This window comes from Anolis carolinensis, chromosome 1, assembly GCF_035594765.1.
Source record: "Anolis carolinensis isolate JA03-04 chromosome 1, rAnoCar3.1.pri, whole genome shotgun sequence".
NCBI classification, from domain to species: Eukaryota; Metazoa; Chordata; class Lepidosauria; order Squamata; family Dactyloidae; genus Anolis; species Anolis carolinensis.
The window spans coordinates 256,647,342-256,663,626 of NC_085841.1; the positions used below are offsets into that span (position 1 = coordinate 256,647,342).

General features: G+C 44.5%; 1 protein-coding gene and 1 long non-coding RNA gene across 6 annotated transcripts in view; both read right to left on the reverse strand.

The window, feature by feature from the left end:
- The window catches only part of nckap5 (NCK associated protein 5), an 856,064-nt gene that overhangs the window by 313,189 nt on the left and 526,590 nt on the right, over positions 1-16,285 (reverse strand). The window lies entirely within an intron of this gene.
- Positions 4,727-15,126, reverse strand: LOC134297573 (uncharacterized). Its single transcript, XR_010004380.1, has 3 exons — positions 14,978-15,126; positions 5,362-6,634; positions 4,727-5,296 (listed from the first exon to the last, which is right to left on the reverse strand). It is a non-coding gene; the product is annotated as an uncharacterized LOC134297573 (long non-coding RNA).

Below are 16,285 nucleotides of genomic sequence, written 5' to 3' on the forward strand. Positions count from 1 at the left end.
ATTTCTGGATGTCCAGATAATAGTCAGGAACGTCCAGTCCATAATGCAGCATGAAAAGGGTTAAACCAATTTTAACCCATGTTTGGAGAAATCGGAGAATGCTCCACAGATTCGCCAAAACTCCAAAGCAGGTCCCATATTTTGGGAGTTCCTGTGGATAGCTGTATCAGCTCTAATCTAACCAGTCTATTGTACACATAGTCCGGTGCTGTGATTCTCTTTTCCATGTGTTCAACAGTACAGGGAAAAGGGGACATATTGGCACTGTGTTATCCCTGCACCACAGCAACTGGCCAAAAACTTCTGAAGAACTCCTGGCCATTGCTTGGTACTTTTGCTGACATCACCAAAGACGCTTAGGAGACCAAAGTAAAGGAGGGGTGTGGAGCCTAACTGGATGGCCTGGATCTTGCCACTATGGCTGCCATGGATCAGCAAAAGAGCATCTGAAAAGTTCTGTGGAATCCGGTTTCAGTGTATGTATTGATGTGCCCTCTGTAATAAGGTCCATCAGTTGAACTTAATTTCATGGCCAATTACAACACATTTCTGTGGAAAAGGAGCCCCTGGTGATACAGCGGATTAAACCGTCAAGCAACTGCACTTGCTGACCAAAAGGTCGGCAGTTTGAATCGGGGGAGTGGGGTAAGCTCCCACTGTTAGCCCCAGCTTCTGCCAACCTAGCAGTTTGAAAACATGCAAATGTGAGTAGATCAATAGGTGGGAAGGTAACTGCACTCCATGCATTCATGCCAGCCACATGACCTTGGAGGTGTCTATGGAAAACGCCAGCTCTTCGGCTTAGAAATAGAGATGAGCACCAACCCCCAGAGTCGGATATGACTAGACTTAATGTTAGAGGAAAACCTTTACCTTTACCTTCTGTGGAAAATGTTTGGACAATCTTCTTGTATTCTTATGTCTCATTAGAACATGACAGCTTATGCGCTTTATCTGCTAAATGCAAAGAGTGAGGATTGCATGCTTTAAAAGCCACACACAAAATTTCCCAAAACCTATTTTCTTTAATGCATTAGTATAGATTGTAAAGTCAGACTAGACTATTCCTTGCTCAGATGCACCTTACAGCAAAACAATTTCTAGAGACAGAGCAAAATACACAGTGTGACAAACAAATCCAGATAATAGAAATAATTGTTATAATGGAAAACTAAAAAAATAGCCCCCTATGGCTCTTCTTTTTATTAAAGAAATTTGTAAAAGTTGGGTTATCTATACTGTTAACTCGGCAGTGAGGAAACATACTTAAATGTTGTGTTCATGAATACATGTGTGCAGAAATCATAACAAAACACGAAAGGATTCTTCTGCCCATTTCATTTGTTCCTCTACCAAAAACAAAAACAAAAATTCTCACTACTGAGATAAAGCAGCCCTACCTTGGCAATCATTTGTCATGAATCTTCAGTTAAAAAGTGAGACTACCAGGTAGACTTCCTTATCACTTATAAAAACCAACAACACTGCATTGTGGGAAGAATAAGAAACTTGCTTATCTAGTACAATGCCACCAACTCGCACTAAGTCACAGGTGTCTCAAGCAGATGGGATTCACAGCTGTCTCTTTGCCTACTAGTTAGTTCCACTTAAAAAAAAGAGAGAGATGCTAGGGATCACAACCAGGACATTTTAAATGAAAAGCACAAGTTCTATCACTGAGCAGGAATTATTTTGCCACATCATTTGTCTTCAGACCATTTTCTGACCGTCTTTGAGATGCAAAATTCTAGGATTTTTTCCCAAAAGTTAGTATATGTGTAACTACAGAAATCTAAATATCCTAGTGCATTCAAGAAAATGAAAGCTTGCATTTTGAAAAAGAAACTAGATCAAAATATAACAGTAATATAGAACTAACATATAGCCAACCCACATCAGTTGTAGTGCTGGTTTAGAAAGCGGAACAAAGGACTGCAGAATAGATCTTTTAAAAAAGTAACCGGGTGGAGAGAAAAGCAGAGTAGACTGCAGTAGCGCTCCTTCAAACATGCATCTTTCTCACAAAAGAAATAGAGCATCTAGAAATCAGTGACTCTGTAAAAACTAATTTTGTGTATGTTTTCCATTTGTCTAGGAGGAAAATGCACAAAAAAGTTCACACCATGAGAGCAAACCACATTGAACTACAGTGGCAGAAAATACTGATCTTACTTGTCATGAAAATAGTGTGAAGTTGTATGAATTATCTCTGAATGGGCAAACTTTGGGTTAAGCTTAAAACAACATTGGCAAAACTGTTCCTTAAATAGTATCACAACATAAAGCATATTTATTATCTCCCCCCCGCAACCTGCAAGGTAGAAGAGCTTCAAAATGTTTTAGAATAGGAAGATAAAGTCTCTCTTAGTGGCATTCAGGCAACCCATGCGCAAATCTGTGGTGGATGACGGATTTGACCTCAATTAATCTATAGGACACCCCAGTGGATATTAGTACAGCAGAATCCCTTTAATTCACACAAATGACAGAGAAGGCCATTGTGAGTTGCTAAATTTGGCAAATTAGTAATGTGAACAAACACAATAAAAGAGGCAGGCACCATCCATCACAAATTGTACTTTCTTCATTTATTTGACAAATGTAATTTAACTGTGGTTAATTGCTATTATGTTCTGTATACCAGTAAATGAAGCACATAATAGTTTCGAGAAACAATGAAACAGCCAAAGCTGCATTGTCTACAGATTCAATTATTAAGTGTGGACAGATAAACAGTCAGTTGTATTTGATTGTATGTATGAAGGAGGACATATTCTCATCAAATGCCTTTAAAGGGCTAAAATTAAGGAGCTTTTCAAAACACACACCAGAAAAATTAAGAAGGAAAAGAATCTCTCTGCAGATAATGAGCTCCCGTCTTTCTTTTGCTTAACCAGCTGTGTCAAAGCATTCTGACCTCATGAGTGAGGCATAAAAGCTCCATGTGCCCGTGTTACATTTGACTATCTGCATGCTATCTGCATGCATTTCCCCCTTACAAGTGCTTCCCACTGGGCTTGAAAGCATAACATCTTAAATGCACAACTGAGAGAAGATATTGTGATAATGAGATACACAGTGCCAAGATCTCTTTTTGTCATAAAATTAGCAATACAGAATAAAAGGTTTTCTTTAACACTATGCTGAGTAACAGAGGCAGCCACACTTAAGAGCTATCCTTTGCTAAAGATAGACAAAGAGAAGTTATCATTACCATAATTATTATTCATAGAGTGACATTAATATGCATGGTAATTTCAGATTTATCAACTGAATGACAAAAGCATGCCCCAAGAAGCTTACAGTCAACATTTCAATACACCAAAGGCAAAAGAGAGGAAGGCGAGCATAAAGTGAGAGATAACAGGGTCTAGATCAGGTATGGGCAAACTAAGGCCTGGGGGCCGGATGTAGCCCCCTGGGTGCTTACCTCAAGCCCACTTCATTTTCCCTGTCCTCTTGGCATAAGGACATGGTGGCTCGCTGCATCCTTATGCAGAAAGGATAGGGGAGGAAGGAACACAGCAGCTGAGAGCCCTTTGGAGCACTCTCAGCCACCACATGTCCTGCCCTCCTTCTGGCATAAGGACAGGGCGAGCAGCCCCATCCTTATGTGAAGAGGACAACCTGAGGAAGACACGAGGTAGCTGAGAGACCTCCAAAGTGCTCTCAGCCATTGGCTGTCTCGCCCTCCTCTCAGCATAATTCCAAGAGGACAGCTCAAAGATTGGGGGAGGAGGATCGGGGCAGTTCGCCACATGTCTTGTTTTCCTCTCGGCCTAAAAATGGGGTGAACAGTCCCGTTCTTATGCGAGGAGGACAACTTGAGGATGACCCAGGCCCTGCCCTGACCCATCCCTCCTGGTCCTGCTTTCTCCTAGGCCCTCCCTCTCTCAGGTCCATCCCACCCAGCACGTGCCTGGCTGCCTTCCCTCCTGGCCCGGCCCTCTTAGCTGAGCCCACAGTGCGTTCCCAAGACAAAAAAGTTTGCCCATGCCTGGTCTAGATTAATTTGTTAGCACTAACCAGATAAACAAATTGCATGAATGGGGACCTGGCGAATCAAGACATATTAAATGCCACAGAATCAATGAGGCTACCCAAGTTGGGACTAACATTTTGATTTAGCCCTATGTGTTCACTTGAATTACACATCTAGGTTGCTATTTATATATGGACCTTATCACAAACAGATAATCTTTGAGTGCATCTACATTTAGAAATAATGTAGTTTGTCACACTTTAACTGCCATAGGTCAATGCTATGGAATCAGAGGAGCTGTAGTTTTACAAGGTGTTTAGCCTTCTCTGCCAAAGTGTTCAGATCCCAATACTGAGCCATGTCAATTAAAGTGTGTCAAACTGCATTAATTTTATAGTGTAGATGTCCCCTAAGAGTAGTGAAAGGACACAACAAGGAATGTCATTGTTGCTGATAAGAAGCCTGACAAGCATCTACCTGAAGAACCAGGACTGAACAAATACATACCACTGAAAGAAGCAATGGACCTGATCTATATATATAAAAGAGTGATGAAATTCGAGCACCGAGCAAAACAACAAAAGTAAAGGGCCCCCATCCTCGAAATTTGACAATACAACCCATCATCCACGCCTTAAGGTTGAAACAACACAAACTCACTTCACGCAGCTCCACATGGAGAGAACCCACAAAGCCCCATTGGGAGCCATGCCCGGGAGGGAGGAAAAGATAAAACGTAATGGCCGCCGCCGCAAGAGGAAAGGCAGGCAAAGGGAAAAAGCTGTCCCCTGGGTCCTAGTGCCCGCCCATCATCCGAATTATTTCTCTCCATATACTCTCCCTTCTACACTATCCAACCCATTTTAACACTCAATATTTTAAATATATGCTATCAATCATGACAATCAACACAATCTGACTCCTAATATTTTAACAAGCTTAAAATCACAACACCAAATAAAAAACAACACTCTTAAAACACAGGAATGCCAGACACTAAACAATCACGGCCAGCTAACACCTCCCACCATCTGCCATGCAGGACACAATCCAAGCACTACCAACAGATGGCCACCCAGCCTCTCAATAATAATAATAATAATAACAACAACAACAACATCATCATACAATCCTAACGTTTCTAATATACCCATGATAACGTACTCTATACCCATTCACAACACCTACAACATCTCTTATACAACTCTAATATACCCATGATAACGTACTCTATACCCATTCACAACACCTACAACATCTCTTATACAACTCTAATATACCCATGATAACGTACTCTATCCCCATTCACAACACCTACCACATCTCTTATTCAACTCTAATATACCGATGATAATGTACTCTAGACCCATTCACAACACCTACAACATCTCTTTTACAACTCTAATATACCGATGATAACGTACTCTATACCCATTCACAACACCTACAACATCTCTTATACAACTCTAATATACCGATGATAACGTACTCTATCCCCATTCACGACACCTACAACATCTCTTATACAACTCTAATATACCGATGATAACGTACTCTATACCCATTCACGACACCTACAACATCTCTTATACAACTCTAATATACCGATGATAACGTACTCTATACCCATTCACGACACCTACAACATCTCTTATTCAACTCTAATATACCGATGATAACGTACTCTATACCCATTCACAACACCTACAACATCTCTTATACACCATTCATACTTACCTCCAACAGACAAAAAACCCCAATAATCACAAATATTGTATATTCGCAACCTTTAGGAAATAATATCCCCTAATGACGCAGCGTCTTCAACCGCTAACCTACTCAACTTCTCCAATGAAACGTCGCACGTTTGAATTCGAAAAACGGAGGCAACCCCCACTATTACCCCACCTTCTCCCAACCCAACAGTTCCAAAACATCCAAAAATCACTACATCCAATATCATCCAAATAAACAACCAAATATCAGTATTCCTCTGACACAAAACTTACAGCGCTCCATACAGTCATACCACCCACATGACCTCCAAGGACTCTACAAACAATGCCACCTCTTCGACTTACAAATACACATGATCACCAACCCACACACTCACACATGACTGGACTTAATATCAGGAAAAAACCTTTACCCTTTACCTTAACTACCTCCAATTCCTCAATACTTTATTTCCCATACCACCAGACTTTGCCACAGCAACGCGTGGCCGGGCACAGCTAGTAATAAAATAAAATAAAATAAAATAAATAAGGTCAGCTAGAGAGATCATGACAACAGAACAGCAAAACTGTGTTGCTGATAGTAATCATTAGCGCTAGTCTCTAAGGACTTAATTATCTGTGTCATGTTAGGCAGCAGTTATATCCTCAAAATAATACTAACAGTTCTTCCACAAGCCATCAATTGAGACAAAAGCCATAAAAGCAAAATTACAATTAATTTAGCTATCATGTTTGAATAATTCCACAATTCTAGCAAGTATAGAAATGATGGTGGTACAGAGATCAAGGAGTAGCATATCACACTTAATATTTTGTGCTATTTCATCACCCCCACAAAAAGTGTACTTTATTGAACACAGTAACTTAAAAATAATTTGAGAAAAATTTTAAAAACTGCTCATGGTGATCACAGCTTAATGAGGCGGGGGGGGTTAAGGAACCCCAGGAAATACCATATATGGGCAGAGATGGCGACAGCTAGCGACCCGGGTGCATAAACTCACAGAAACATGTGACTTCTGGGAAATCATGTGTTTCTGAAGAAATGAAAGCTAAGGATAAACAAACAGAGCATGCGTACGCAGGCGCTCTGAAAGATTTGTGAGCACGGCACAAAAAGGGTGCAGCCGGCCTGCTGGTCAGCACAGATTGGGCAGCGTCACAACTCTAAGCCAATGAATTTGCTTGTGGGCGGGCATAACCCGAACCCTGTAGTGTGTATAAATGTTCACTCAGCATGCCACTGGCCGGTTCCCCTGGAGAAGCACTTACTTTGTGCTAGGGGGACCCCTAGTGGCCATTAGCGAAATAAAACTGCTTTCTGGGAAATTCCTTCAGTTGTCCGTCTTCAAAATTCCTCCACTGCGCCAACAAGAACCGTAGCACGAAGGTTCCGCTACATTTTCTGGTGACCCCGACGTGATTTTTTCCTATAAGACGGGCCAGGAGATTTGGAGACGGATCCCGTTGGCGGGACGGCCTCAACTCAGCGGTGGGGGCCTGAGGCAACTACCGTGAGACGAGAAGGGGCCCCTGAATACTACACGACCGGCTGCGGTGCTTGCCTCTGATTGCCAACGCCGACTGACGGTGAGAGCTGCAACATCAGCGAGGTTCCACAGAAACCGGCTAGGAGGAAAAGGATCCAGGGGAAAAAGCCCAGGGGCGAAGGTTGGTCCGACGTCTACAGAAATCTGGCAAGTATAGGGGTTTGCATGAGATATTAAGGGAACGCCAGCGCTGGGAGGGACAAAAAAAAAAAAAAAAGTTCCCAGGGAGGTAGAAAGGGGTTCTGTCTTGTGTTTCCTGACGCATGCCGTGAGTGGCCGGGTGCCCAGGCCAGGACAGTCCCCTCTATTAGGCAGGATGGGAGGGAAAAATTCAAAGAGCTCCACTCCCTTACAATGCATCTTAGATAATTTTGGCTCTTTTGCTAGCAGAGCCGTAGCAGGGAATCCAAGGGACCTAAGAGATTATAGGCTGAGAAATTTGTGTCAGGGAGAATGGCCAGATTTTGGTTTAGGTTGGCAAGTAGAAGGAACGTGGGATCTGAAACTGATCCGAACAGTGGAAGAATATTGTGCTGTGAATCATCCGAACCAGTGGGTCTATATTGCTACGTGGGAACGGGTAGTTAGAGAAGATCCAGGTTGGGTTCGACTGTGCAGGAATGGCAAATGTATGGTGGTGAAGAAGGAGGGGAAAAAGAAGGAAGTTTTCCAATCCAATGAGGAGGACTACCCAGATTTACAGTTGAGTGTACAGGCTAGACAACAGGAATTATTGCCGCCACCCTTGCCACCGCCCCCCCCACCCCAGGGAACAGCCCCCACACTAGGAACGAGACCCCCACCCTACTCTTCGGAGTCAACCGAAGCGGCCAAGAAACACTATCCTAGCCTAGAAAAATATCAGGAGGAAACAAAGGAAAAGAAGAAGTCACAACGGATGCCCAGTGATGCTTCTCCGGCACAAACTCGGAGACATGGAGCTCCGGTGTGGTCTGGTGATTCACCGACCGGACCGGCCCTCCAGATGCCCTTGAGAACGGTGCCTGTGATAAACAACAGGAATGAGATAGTTCAAGCATACCAGGTAGTGCCTTTCAGTAGTAGTGACATTTTGAATTGGAAAAATAATACTCCACCTTATAGTGAAGAACCCCAAGCTATGGCTAGGCTATTGGAAGGGATTATGGCAACCCATAATCCCACCTGGCAAGATTGCAGACAATTGTTGAATATGTTGTTCACATCAGAGGAGAGAAGAGCAGTGTTGAATAATGGGGTAGCCATAGCCCAGGTTGGTGCCCCACAAGATGGTGATGCAGCCGAGTGGGGAGCACAGAGGTTTCCTGTGGAAATAGATCCCCAATGGGACACCGCAGAAGAAGGACATTTGCAGAGACTGAGAGGATTCCAGCGTATATTGGTAGAAGCGGTAAAGAGGGGCCCGCCGCGACCCGTCAACATTGTAAAAATTCAGGGAGTGGTACAGGAAAAATCTGAGTCACCAACAGCCTTTTTGGAAAGGCTGGAGGCAGCATATAGAAAGTATAGCCCGTATAATTTGGAGGATGAAAACGGTAGGAGGGCGATTCAACAGTCTTTTATCAGTCAAGCGGCTCCTGACATCCGGAGAAAGATTCAAAAGCAACCAGGATTTCTAGGAAAGACTATGAATGAATTGTTGGCACTCGCAGATCAAGTTTATATGGCGAGGGACCAGGTAGAAGAAGAGAAGAAGGACAGGAAGAAGAAGCAGGAATACCAAGCATTAGTTACCATGATGGAACAAAGTGCAAGTGGACAGAGAGGAAGAGGAGGATATGCCAGAGGGGGACAAGGAGGAAGAAGGGGGCCCCCTCGGAGGTTAGGTCGAGACCAATGTGCTAAATGTAAGAAGTTTGGACACTGGAAAGGTGAATGCCCAGAAGGAAGAGAAGGAAGAGAAGGAAGTCAGGAAGGACCGAGAGAAAGAGGAAGGCCTGAGAGAGGAAGAAACCCAGGAAGGGGAAGAGGGCGTGGGAACTACGTACCTTTTCCTGCAAGAGAGGTGATAGCTGCAGCAGCTGTGATGGAAGAAGAATGGGAAGATATGGATGGAGGAGAGGAATGAGGAAGCCAGGCTCTTGTTTTGTTGGACCCCGGGGAGCCGATGGTCACACTTGAAATCGGGGACCAACAATTGGACTTTTTAGTGGACACAGGTGCCGAAAAATCAGTAGTAAATACAAAAATTAGTCCACCAACTCGGGAAACTACGAAAGTAATAGGGGTGTCTGGGAAGACCCAGAAGTGCCCCTTCCTTAAGGAACGCACCTGCAATCTGGCCGGACATCAGGTCAAGCATAAGATGTTATATCTCCCAGACTGCCCAGTCCCTTTATTGGGAAGGGACATTTTATCAAAATTACAAGCACAACTCCAGTTCATGAAGAATGGACAAGTGGAGCTATCATTTCCCATGGAAGAGGAATGGAGACTGTTTCAAGTTAGGATTTTTACTGAAGAAATACAATGGCCATGGCATGAGACTCCTTTAGTGTGGGCAGAAGATAATCCTCCAGGATTAGCTAAATATGTTCCACCGGTGGTGGTGGAAGTGAAAAGAGGAATGGGGCCCATATGCAAGCCACAGTATCCCGTCAGTCGAGAGGCAGTGCAGGGGATCAGAAAGCATCTAGAGCGACTCCTGCAGCATGGGATATTGGTACCATGCAGTTCCCCATGGAACACGCCCCTGCTCCCAGTCAAGAAACCAGGAGGACAAGGAGAATATCGCCCAGTCCAAGATTTGCGGGCTGTAAATCAAGTCACCGTTCCCCTAACCCCGGTAGTGCCAAATCCATACATCATGATGAGTCTAGTACCAGCATTTGCCAAATGGTTTACTGTATTGGATTTAAAGGATGCATTCTTTTGCATTCGATTGGCCCCTGTATCCCAACCGATCTTTGCTTTCCAGTGGGAATCTCAGCAGTCAGGGCAAAGGACCCAGTATGTTTGGACACGCCTTCCTCAGGGGTTCCGGGACAGCCCGACCATTTTTGGTCAAGCCCTGGCCAAAGACTTACAGGATTTTGTAATACCTAAGGAAGAGGGAATTTGGCTTCAATATGCAGATGACCTGCTTATCGCTTGCCGGACACTAGGGGGCTGTAAAGAGCATACTTTGAGATTTCTCAAGACATTGGAAGAAAAGGGTTACAAAGTGTCAAAGAAAAAGGCCCAGTTGTGCTGTCCCACGGTGAAATATTTGGGGTTCCATCTGACCGAAGGAAAGAAGATGTTAGGAGCTGAAAGAAAGGAAGTTGTTTGTGCCATCCCCACTCCCAGTACCCGGCGACAGGTGCGGGAATTTTTGGGATCAGCAGGATATTGTAGACAGTGGATCCCCAACTACGCCGTGTTGGCTAAGCCACTGTACCAGGCTACGAGAGGTGGAAGAGAAGATCCATTTGAGTGGACAGAAGAATGTCAACAGGCATTTAAGGCATTAAAAGAAGCATTGATGTCATCTCCAGCATTAGGACTGCCCGATTTGGAAAAACCATTCACTCTGTTCGCTGCAGAGCGGGAAGGAACAGCGGTTGGAGTATTGACCCAACCACTAGGTTCATGGCAAAGGCCGATTGCCTACTTGTCAAAGCAATTGGACACAGTGGCTCGTGGATTGCCACCTTGCCTGAGGGCTGTGGCAGCATCAGTAGATTTAATCAAAGAAGCGAATAAATTGACCCTAGGACAGCCACTGACAGTTAAGGTGCCCCATAGCGTTAAGGCACTGTTAGACATTAAGGGACCGCGCTGGCTCACAAGTGAGAGGTTAATGAAATATGAGGGATTGTTGTGTGACAACCCACTGGTGACCCTGGAGACTTGCTCCACTCTGAATCCGGCCACCTTGCTCCCGACTCCAGGAGACACCACGATCCATCAGTGTGCCCAGGTGATGGATGAGGTATTCTCCAGTCGACCGGATTTGAAGGATGTGCCACTAACTAAGGTGGACGACACTCTGTTCACAGATGGAAGCTCCTTTATGGAAAATAATCAAAGACACTCAGGTTATGCGGTTGTTCGGTGGGGGGGAGAGACGCTGGAAGCAGAGTCACTGCCCCCGGGGACGTCTGCCCAGAAGGCCGAATTGATTGCCCTGACCCGAGCGTTGGAATTGTCAAGCGGAAAGCGGGTTAACGTCTACACAGACTCAAAATATGCCTTCACCACCCTCCACGCACATGGAGCACTGTACAAGGAGCGCGGGCTCCTCACGTCTGGAGGAAAGTGCGTGAAACATGCTGGAGAGATTGTGGATCTCCTGGAGGCGGTTTGGAAGCCAAGGCAGGTGGCTGTGATGCATTGTAAAGGGCACCAACGTGGAGACGATCCCGTAGTGCAAGGAAATAGGCAGGCTGATCTGGCAGCCAAAGAGGCAGCTAGGCTGCCCTATATTGAACATCAGGTAATGGCCCTACAGGTAGAATTAACTGAACATAACATTACATATACACCAGAGGAAGAAGAATGGGCCTTAAAGGAGAAGGGTCAGTGGTCAGGAGAACTCATAGTGATGCCAGACGCCCGTGTCTACGTCCCTAAGGACTTGGCATGGCACTTAGTCCAACACATGCACCAAAACACACATTTAGGAAAAATGGCATTGGCAAATCTGCTAGGACGACAGTTGTATATCGATGGATTACATAGCCTAACGGCAGCAGCAGCCCGAAGATGCTGGACATGTATCAAAAATAACCCCAGAGAAGGACCCCTCAAGCCACCAGGAGTCCAACATGTGGGTGGGGTACCCTTTGAAGCTTTAGTCACTGACTTTACAGAAATGCCCCCATACAAAGGATACAAATATTTACTGGTGTTCGTGGACACATACACAGGATGGGTGGAAGCTTACCCTACAAGAACTGAGAAGGCTGTAGAGGTGTCAAGAGCTCTAATGAAAGATGTTATTCCCAGATTTGGCATACCCTTAGAAATTGGATCAGATAATGGCCCCGCATATATTCAACAGGCTGTGCAAGGATTATGTAGAATTTTGGGCATAAAATGGAAGTTACATTGTGCATATAGACCCCAATCTTCTGGAAAAGTGGAAAGAATGAATAGGACATTAAAGGCTCAGCTTGGGAAACTTTGCCAAGAGACAGGATTGCCGTGGACGGTGGTTTTGCCCATGGCATTATTAGGAATCAGATGTACACCACACAAACGGACAGGACTCTCCCCTTTTGAAAGACTCTATGGACGACCCCCTTTGAACTTGAAGGGAGCCTTAGAGACAGGAGCTGAGCAGCACCTCATAGGAGAGAAACAGACATTGGCCCAGGTTCAGGCTTTGGGCAGACAAATGCAGCAGTTAGAAAAATACATTTCTGAATTGAACCCACCATTCCCTACCACACCTCTACATTGTTTTTCACCAGGTGACGAGGTTCTGGTCAAGGATTGGAAGATTGAGCCATTGGGACCCAAGTGGCGAGGACCCTATGTTGTGCTCCTGTCTACCCCCACTGCAGTGAAGGTGAAGGAGATTAAGCCGTGGATACATTACACCCGTGTAAAACTAGCACCTGAGGAGTGGCGGACGGAGCGAGTTCCTGGTGAGGACCTGAGACTCAGGATCATCCGGCAACTCCCTAAGGGGTCAACAAGGCCATGAAGCTGATCCCTTCGGGTGCAACGGAGCGTCGGTGGTCAAGTATGTCGCAGCATGGCCCAACAAAGGCGCTCTCCGGGAGATGGTGGCTAGACATTTTGAGAGGAAAAAGTGGGAGACAAGCTATGAGGAGGGGAGGAAAGCGCACTGTGTTTGGTATATTATTTGTGCTGAGTTTTATTCTCTCTTTTGGAAAAAGAGCACATGGGAATTGGATAAAAGAACATGCCAATTATATGTTTGAGCAGCACGGGAAAGAGGTAGCATTAATATATGAACACCCCCTCACCGTAGGAGATTTTTCATTTCTTCCCGATTTAATTGATGAACCACAGATTGTGTTGGAGGGATTGTCCAAGGCTCAGGAGGGTCCACCTACCGTGTTTTCTAGCATACCGCAAAGGATAAATAAAACTCGGTTTCGACGGTTTAGATACCATACCTCCACCAGGGGTTTGTGCTTCTGTTGTGGAGGATCGGGAATATGGAATTCTGAGTGGAAACACTGGGGAACTAGGCAGGCGTTCTTTTCCCGATTAGGCAATTATTCCCATTGTCGAGACCGGTTCTATCTACATGGACGATTTAATACATCTTATGTCTCACGATTAAATCTAACCGCAACCGAGTGGGCTAGCATGTATCCAGATTATCCCACATTTAGTGTGAATGATTCTATTGAGGGCCTAAAATCTTATATGAACATACTGCAACAATTAACCCAACTGAGCCTAGGTAAAAGCCTCTGTCCGTTATGGCAAATTAGGGATCCAAATCTATGGTTTTTCTTTGATAAATGGGCCACAAATTATCACCCCGGCAACTACCAGTGTGTCGGTGTGGGTTATTTGACATTCCCAGTTCAGGTCTTACACAAAGGGCATCAGCGCCTGAAACGGGACATTGTGCAAACAGGCCCTCTAGGACCAGAATGCTCGGATGAGGTCATTATCAACAAGGCCCTGTCAGGTTCAGAAGCCTCCCGTGTAGGAGGAGGCCTGATCACAGGCTTGTTGACCCTGGGTGCTTACCCAGGGATTGTAGCTCAAGCAAACCGTAGAAGTGTTCTAGGCCTGACTTGCCGCCTTGAAAAGTCCATAAATGCCACTGGTAAAATTTTCCGGGAAATCCAGTCTGAAGTAGAAGAAATCAGCCAGATGGCCCTACAGCATAAGTTGGCCCTTGACTACCTACTGGCGGCCAGGGGGGGGTTATGCGCCATGGTTAGAGGACGTTGTGTAGTGAAATTTCATAACTTGAATAATACTATTGAAGATGACATCGAGTCATTACAAAAGTTAATTTACAATAATGTCCAGGAGATAGAAGGTTGGTCTCCCTTCTCCTGGGTGACTAGCTGGTTACCCTCAATAGAATGGTTGAAGAACATATTGTTGGTAGGGATTTTAGGATTGTTCATTGTTCTCATAGTTATGTGTTGCACTCCAATAATGATGCAAATATGTACTAGGTGTGTCACACAATCTTTACCTGAAAAAAAGATAGCCATACTCCAAGCCAAGCGGGATTGGATGGAACCATAATGCTTTGCTTCAGCTTTTGTACATGCGCTTCGCAAAAAGAAAATGGGGGAGTGAGGCGGGGGGGGTTAAGGAACCCCAGGAAATACCATATATGGGCAGAGATGGCGACAGCTAGCGACCCGGGTGCATAAACTCACAGAAACATGTGACTTCTGGGAAATCATGTGTTTCTGAAGAAATGAAAGCTAAGGATAAACAAACAGAGCATGCGTACGCAGGCGCTCTGAAAGATTTGTGAGCACGGCACAAAAAGGGTGCAGCCGGCCTGCTGGTCAGCACAGATTGGGCAGCGTCACAACTCTAAGCCAATGAATTTGCTTGTGGGCGGGCATAACCCGAACCCTGTAGTGTGTATAAATGTTCACTCAGCATGCCACTGGCCGGTTCCCCTGGAGAAGCACTTACTTTGTGCTAGGGGGACCCCTAGTGGCCATTAGCGAAATAAAACTGCTTTCTGGGAAATTCCTTCAGTTGTCCGTCTTCAAAATTCCTCCACTGCGCCAACAAGAACCGTAGCACGAAGGTTCCGCTACATTAATGGAGACACATTACTTGGACTGAAGCCAATCTGGTCTCATTGCTATGAATCTAATTTTTTTCACTAAATATTAATAGACATCCAGAAATTATTTACATATGTAGCCCTGTGTCTTATGTAAAGATTTTTTTATGAGACAGAAATAGGAAAGACCTAGAAGGAATTGAGAAGACAAACATGAGTACCTTTTGTACTGTTAAAACAGATTTATTGCCACTGGATTAATACAAGAAGCAGTCATATAATACATATACACTACAGAAGCCTGAAAGGAACAGATGAGATAGAGCATAGCTGAGCCCCTAAATACTACTATAGTTACTAGCATCCATACCACAGCTACTATCAGCTGCCGAATTAACAGATCTTAAAGTGTGATGGATATCCTCCAGATATGCCTTTTGAGTACTGATTTTTCAAATAAAGGTCCAATGGGAAGTGGGAAGTGTCGAATAGTCACTGTGATTTCCCAGGAAGCATCTGTTTTTATAAATCCCCTCTCCCCCCAAAACCACCATAATTCTTTATATTGAAGGTTACAGAGACTGTGTATATTTTAGCATTATGCAGTTGAATAGCTGTGCATCATTTTCAAAAACATCTATAGTGCTGCATGAAGGAAAACAATACCCGTTAGTTCTAGGAAGAAAATCAGTTTCTACAACATAAGAAACACTCATGGCACCCTCATGTCTTCCTACTGTAGGAACCTCCTTCATTGCTGGAATTGTATAGATATGTTTTCGAGATAATATGTTTCAATTACAGTTCAGTCACTCCCTGGCAAGATTTCATGTGTCACTGTCAGAATATAAGTCTTCACCAGCATATTTACAAGGGGTAGTAGTTTCTGCTTCATTTGTTGGGACTGCCCTCCTGACATGCAAGATCATCCAGACATGGCTCGCTAGAGGTTCACCTTCCCAGCCCTTGATCAGTATTAAGGGCACCACATGGATAATTCTGGATCTTTTTGAGCATGGAGCGAAAAATAAATAGCCACCACCCCTAACACAGGACTGCGGATTGGTGGTCAGGGAGATGGAGTTGAGCACCAATATGAGGGGCTTGCAAGAGGTTCTGGTTTTCTCTTTTTGCAAGCTCTGGAAATGTAAAACACGGGTGTAACTCCCAGCTCTGAAATGGCTTGGATCAGAAACTGTAATTCAGATTGAATTGAAATGGAATCCATTTCTGCCATTTTTATGAGGATGGTCTTTAGAACATATAGCAACTGCCAGGATCCCATATACGCCCTCCCTCCGAATGCCTCTGGGAGATATAGTCAAGAAGACAGCCACTA